This window comes from Camelus bactrianus, chromosome 7, assembly GCF_048773025.1.
Source record: "Camelus bactrianus isolate YW-2024 breed Bactrian camel chromosome 7, ASM4877302v1, whole genome shotgun sequence".
In the NCBI taxonomy this organism is placed as follows: domain Eukaryota; kingdom Metazoa; phylum Chordata; class Mammalia; order Artiodactyla; family Camelidae; genus Camelus; species Camelus bactrianus.
This window is the reverse complement of record NC_133545.1, coordinates 44,437,484-44,444,318: the sequence shown is the minus strand read 5'-3', so window position 1 is coordinate 44,444,318 and position 6,835 is coordinate 44,437,484.

The following is a 6,835-nucleotide window of genomic DNA, read 5'->3' as shown; positions in this document are numbered from 1 at the left end:
TAAGCCTTTGTTTTCTTATCTATGAAAAGGAGAAAATTCTGTGGGAATTTTGTTATGTTTAACATATAAAAGATTCCAGGTCTTCATTTCTTCCTCCCAAGCTAATCAGTTAACATCACCTTGTGACAGGCTTTCATCATTGTAACTTTACTAAGCAAGTTATAAAATTCCATCACCCAGGTGGAGCTTGATGGAGTTTCCCATCTTAAAAACATTTTTTTAAGTTTAAATAGAATGTTTTGTTACATTTTTGTTAAACTCATTGGGTCACATTGAATTGCATGTGCTCTAACTCTGAAAAACAAGTTTTCTTTCACTCTAAGTACTGCTAAAAGGTAGGCACTTCTGTCTTCACTCCAAAGCCAGCAAATTAATTTCTAACATTCAACATTCAAGAAATGTTCATTTCACTGCATCTGGGCAATTGTTTTGTCAATAGACTAGAGAAGAGCAGAGATGTCAAGGATGCTTTCTCTGATGGGACAGTTAACAACTTGTGGTTGTTGGACCTTCTCTATCGCAGCCTGCCTTCAAGTCATTCTCTTTCCTTGTTGGAATAAGGGCAAAGGAGCATAAATGACAACATGAAATACATCAGATAGTTACCCAAAATACTCTTCCAACTCTGTGAGTTATTTAACCTTAATCTACCTTGAAAACCACAATAGATTTCCATCTTCTTGAAAAGACAGAAAGCAAGAAGATATTCTAAATGACCTTTTCAGGCTTACACATCTCTTTCAAAACATTTCACAGTTTTCCCCACTTCATCCCCCCCTCACTCCCATCCACCCCATGAGCACTTGCATAGAGTAGGGCCTTAAATGCTTTTGATGATAAATGAGTTGTCAATACACAGACAAATCATCCTTTCCAAAGCCTCCTGGAGTTGAAGCATAGTCTACTTCCTCTCAAAGACCCCAGAACTACCTGTGCACTGGCACACACAGAAGAAAATTTTTATTCACAAATTCAAGCTACATTAATCTGTTGAAAGGAGGATAGATACTTAAATGGAGTTTCAAATAACCCTCGCCTTTGAGATCATCTGTGCTCACAGCCCAGTATTTGTACAAGATGAAATGATTTACAGAATCAAGCCTGGAAAAATTGGAGGGCAACTCCAAAAGGCAAGAACATGCTGCCGAGTCCATCATTCATCCTGCCAAGGAAACTTTTGTCGTCTCCAAACTGTTATGAGACACCGATCTTTATCCAGGACAGAGAAATCATCAAAAAGGCGGGAGGTGTGTTGGCCGCACAGGCAGCACGGAAAGCGGAGTTCTTGGCAGGGCACTTCCACCCCAAAAGCAGACAGAGTCCTGGAAGGACGCTCACGTAAACAAAGCAGGGAGACAGCTTCGGCTCTGCAGTGAGGCTCATCCTTTCCCAGATTAAAGCCTGAGCCAGAGAGACAGCCCCATGGAACAGAGTGTCCTTTCTGGAACATCCAACTCCAGGGGAGACTTGAGCTGGAGCCACAACCTTGCCACCTGTAGCCAATGGCTTGTCTACAAAGGCTCTCACAAGGTTGGGAGCCTGCAGCTGCTCAAACAACAGATCAACAAAAGATAAAACAACACAGGCAAGAGAAGTTTCTTCCTTGAAAGCTCAGATCAGCTACTTTAAGAAAAAAAAAAAATGCATCCAGCCAACCCAGCTCTCTACAGAGTGTAGAAAGGGGATGAGAATCAGCACAGGATCGTAGCCAAGCTGTTTGCCTGGCTCTCTACTCTGCCACTTACTAGCTGTGTGAGCTGGAGCAAGCCACTGGGTGTCTCTATGCCTTGGTTTTCTCACCTGCAAAATGGACCCAGTAGTACCTACTCCACAGATTTTAATGAATGTCTGGCACATAAGAAAGCTCAAAAAAGTGTGCAATTATTATTTAAAGTCACACAGTCCTGGGTTTGAACAGGTACTGCTACTTGGTAGTTTTGTAAACTTGGAGAAACAACAATTTTGGAGTGATTTCCCCATCTGTAAAAAGGAATTTAATCCAGGCCTGGTGTTGTTGCCATGGAGATTTGACTTTACATGGCACACAGTAAGCAGTCAGTAAATGCTACCTCTGCTTATTATTGTATTTCCTGATTTTTAAAGGAGAAAGCCTATAGGACTGGTTAGATGGGAAGAAAGTAATACTTAGAATTCTCTTAAACCCCCAAAGCTTCATCCATATGCAAAAAAGATACATCCCTGGGGATGATTGGGTCCTGGTGTTTTAAATACACAACTAGTTTTAAGGGAGAAAAGGGAACCTGGAAATGTTCCCAAATTTAACATCTGCAAGCAGAGAGGATGACGAAATGCATTAGTACTGAGGAATAACTTTCTCCCATCTTCTCGGAAAACATCTGGGGTATTACCCTCCCCTCCACTTACTCCCCCACCTCCCACCCAAAGCTGACTCTTGGCTGACAGTTTATCAGAGATAAATGGAAACACCTGGGAACCAGATAAGGCCAACTGAGCGTGAACAGCTGAGGAGACCTTGGGGACGCATGCCACTCAATATTTCTCTTTCCACACCAGGAGGGGTAGGAGCACCATCTATCTAGCCTGTGACCTTCACATTCATTCTCTCCTTCACTCATTCCAAACAACTTCAAGAGGTCAACTGGTCCAGCTTTCTGCCTGAGGTAGGTCAGCCCTGAAACCACCAGCTAAGTGAGATGGTTGTTGATTCTGCTTTTAACCACTTCGACAAAAAGACATTCAAGACTAACTATATTTTGTTCAAATTTTTAATCACCTTTTCATTTGTCAAACCAAACCCTGTCTGGCTAAACTTTCTCGTCCCTAAGAGATGTAAGACCTAACATCGTCTTTTGTACCCTGTGGTCATTCAAAAAAATCTTTTTATTGCCATCTCCACTGTAGTAACCTACCCAAACTTGAAAACTTTAAATCTCCTTTTCTTCCCATGTCTGTACAACATCCTAGACTAAACAATCCCATCTTCTTTAACCTTTCTTCAAAGATCTTACTTGCCGTCCCTTTAATTAGCGTGTTCCTTTTCCCTCAAGTCATTCCAGCTTCTACACATCATTTAGAGACCAAAACTTGACACAGAGTTCTAATACTTGACAACAGATCTAGCTCTTATTAAAGTGAGATTATTCCAGTGTGAGTTTCAGCACAGCCACTGTCTGGATGTATGATCCCCAAGCAAGTTATATAACATTTCTGGGCCTAATTTCTTTAGCTATAAAGTTGTTTCAGTCTTAAATAACAAGAACTGTGAACATGGCATTAGGGAAACCCACCAACAGCCAATGGAGAGATTTTAAAAGAATTGAATTCAGAAAGGCATATCGGAATTAGCTAGTTAAAGAGCAGAAGAGAAGATGGCAATCCTACCTGAGGCAACTACATGTGCAAAGGTCCTGAGGTTCAAACTCCTATGGACCCAGTATGGCTAGAGCCCAGAAAACAAGGGGAAGGGGATTGTGAAATGAGGCTGGTGACAGAGGTATGGGCCAGTAACATTATAATCCTTATAAGCCATGTTAAGAATTTTAGTCTTTATTCTAAAGGCACTGGGAAGATGATACAGTTGTAAACAGATTGGTATATTTTTAAAGAACACTGGCTGCAGAATGGACTGGAGACAAAGTAGACATGGAGAGAACAGAAGGCCCTGGAGGTAATCAAGGAGTAGGACTGTGAAAACTTGGACTACAGTGGCAGCTGTGAAGATGAGGAGACATGGATAGAGTTAGAAATGAGGATCAGGAACCCTTCCTGATCCAATAAATATGGCAGTGAGGGAGATGGAGGTGTCAGGGATGGCTGCCAAGTGTCTGGCTCGCTCATCTTTGGATGGAGGCGCTGTTTACTGAGGGAATGCTGGAGGAGGAACCAGTCTGAGTGTATGAGTTCAGTTTTTGGACATGCAGGGTTCAAAGTCCTGTGAGATGGCCAAGTCGAGATTTTGAAGATGCAACTGAATTTATGATTGGGAGCTCTGAGGAGAGTCTAGGCTGGAGACATAAATTTAAGAGTCATCAACATATAGATAATAATTTAAACCATAAGCATGGACGAGATCACAGAGGGAGGGTGTAGGATGTGGAGGAGAAGAGGGCAGTGGGTCCAGCCTTGAGATTTTCCAATATCTACGAGACAGGAAGAGGAAAACGAGCCAGGAGAAGACTGAGGAGAAGCCCCAGAGGTAGGAGAAAATTAGAAGAGTGTTAGGCCATGGAATCCAAAGGAAGAGGATGTTTTGAGAATATCAACAGCAAGACTGTCCCATGCGCTTATCCTTAATGACTTAATCCAGATGGCATTCCTACTGAACTTTCATGTTTGTGTGCAGTCTTGGGGTTTACCAATTTGGAATTTTGCCATTTTCCTGTGCACACTATAGCTTATTGATGGGTGTTGGGACCAAACTTTCTATCAAATGTGATTAGTGTAAGAACACTGGGTTCCATGTCATTTATCCAGACACTTCAGCTATCCAGAATGCATTCAAGAAATAGGAAAGGGGGGGATGAAAAAGTTAACGATAGTATTGAAAAAGTCTAGTCACTAATATTTATGTATTCACTAATAGGGTCCTTAATTAGCTCCCTCTTAGAACCTTTCTTTCAGAAGTCCAGAAAAAGTTGATATTTAGTTTCTCAATCCACAGTAAAATGGAAAAAACTCTGTGAGGAGGGGCTAGGGTGGAGGAAGATTAGGCAGTAAGATCACAGAGGCTACGGAAGTTGTTACAGTGCTGTCACTGGTCATTAGGAAGTAGATTAAAATCTACCCAAAGCAGGCAAAAGAACAAAAACTTTATAGAAATCAGAGTCCATTTAGGCATAAATATACCCTATACCTCAGTAATCCTTGGGGAAAACCTCACAGTATAATGCCTGACAATAAAAGAATAAGCAAATAAATTTAAAATGAATATTTGCCACATTAAAATAGAAAAAAAAAAAAAAGCCTATCATGTAGTTTTCCATGTTCTTCAGTCCCTTGTATTTTCTATAAACTGGTAGTTAAAGCCAGGGTCTCAGTGCGACTCCAGTAGAATTTTTTGGTAGGAATTCATTACAGGAGGTAATGTGAAAATCAAGTTATTCTGAGATGTGAGGATGGATCTGTGGCATCAAATCCTGTCAGCCTTTCCATCTATTACAAAGTTTCCTGTTGGCCTTTCACCCGGTGGGATCACGACCACTGATTATCATTGCCTAGATTTATTATTTCATTAGGAGTTGAAAAATCCAGAATGTGCCAAACTCTACAGCAGAAATAACTTCATTTCTTCAACAAACAAACTGCAAGGAGAACAGGCAAGGGGGAGCCTACAGATGACAAGGGATGTAAGAGACATAGCCACCCATTGCAGGGTGGAGTCTTTGTCTTATTAGTAAATAAACTTTTATGTGTCAACTGGGGATCTTTCAACACTGACCCAAAGTAGGAACTGTTATTTTTAGGTATGATAATAGCATTGTAATGGCATTTTTTAAAAAGTCCTCATCTCCCTGAGATAATACTGAAGTATTTATGGGTGAAATGAAACGATATCCGGGAACCACTTCAAAATAATCCAGGGTATGGGGCCACGGGCCATGGAGATGCTGGGGACGTTACACTCGGGGTTGAGAAGATGTTGAAGCCGGACAAGGGCAGCCATGCACTCTACTTTTCACAAATGCTTAAAAATGTTCCTTTAAAAAAGCTTTAAAACCGAAAAAAAAATCATTTCTTTTTACCTTGTTGTTTTGGAAGAAAATATTTCTAAAATCCTTTCTTCAGCAGGGTGGATGAAACAGTTGATTTGGAAAGTCTGATGTTGAATACAAAAGGAAATCAGAAGAGGGGTTCTGGAGGGGTGACTCTTGGTGCCTCAGTTATTGAAACATCATATTGGAGCCCGAGTCAGGGAAGAAATCACTCCACACTGGATGGTCAGAGCTTCCACAACTCAACCAGAAACTAATTTCTAATTGAAGACACGGCCAGATTTCAGTTCAAGCTGCAAAACCCTGTGGCCCTCCAGCTTAGCACCCTAGCACCAAATGAGCATTTACCCCCTCGAGGGATGGAATGTGTCCCCTTCCCCCGTGGAGCCATCCCACTAGCCACGTCCTGTCACAAGCCTTCCTCTTCTGTACAGAGTGGCCCTTGGCCTTGCAGCCCTCTTGCACCAGTTGCCTCCACCTTCCCATCCCCTGTGCTTCCTTCCTGCTACCTCTCCTTTTCCATACGAACCCCTTTCCCACACTGCCTCTCCCTTCCCCTTAAGCTGAGAAGTAAGTGCATCAGGGAAGAGAAGGATCAATTTCACGCCAGGGCCTCAGGCCGTATCCTCGGGTTTTCTGTGCCAGGCCATTTGGCTGGCGACTGTTGAACTGGATGAGAAATCTCAGCCCTACACAGGAGTCCTCGAGCTCCCACTGCCTCATGTGCCCATCACAGCTTTCTGGATCAACAAACCCCTCTCTCAGTCAATAGAAGCTTTGTGAGCTGAACAACAGATGCCACAGGGCCTAGGAGGCAAGTAAATATGGTGATTCACGTTCTATCGCACTGCGAATAATTCAGGAAATTCAATTATGGTTTCCCCAGCAACAGTAACTGAACTTCAGTCCCAGTGCACAAGGGGTTGACCCTCACGCCTCCACAGGTTGGGGACAATGCAATCTGGCAGACTTACAATCGCCATTGGAAACCTCACTGGAGCCTCCTAAAGCCTGTGCTTCCAAATATAAAGCTGTTTTTCAGCAACTGGTATAAAGACTTGGGCAGGGGGGAGCACTAACATAATCTCAGACATGTATTGGTATAGAATGATTGAGCAACATGGGCACAACTCCAGTGTTGG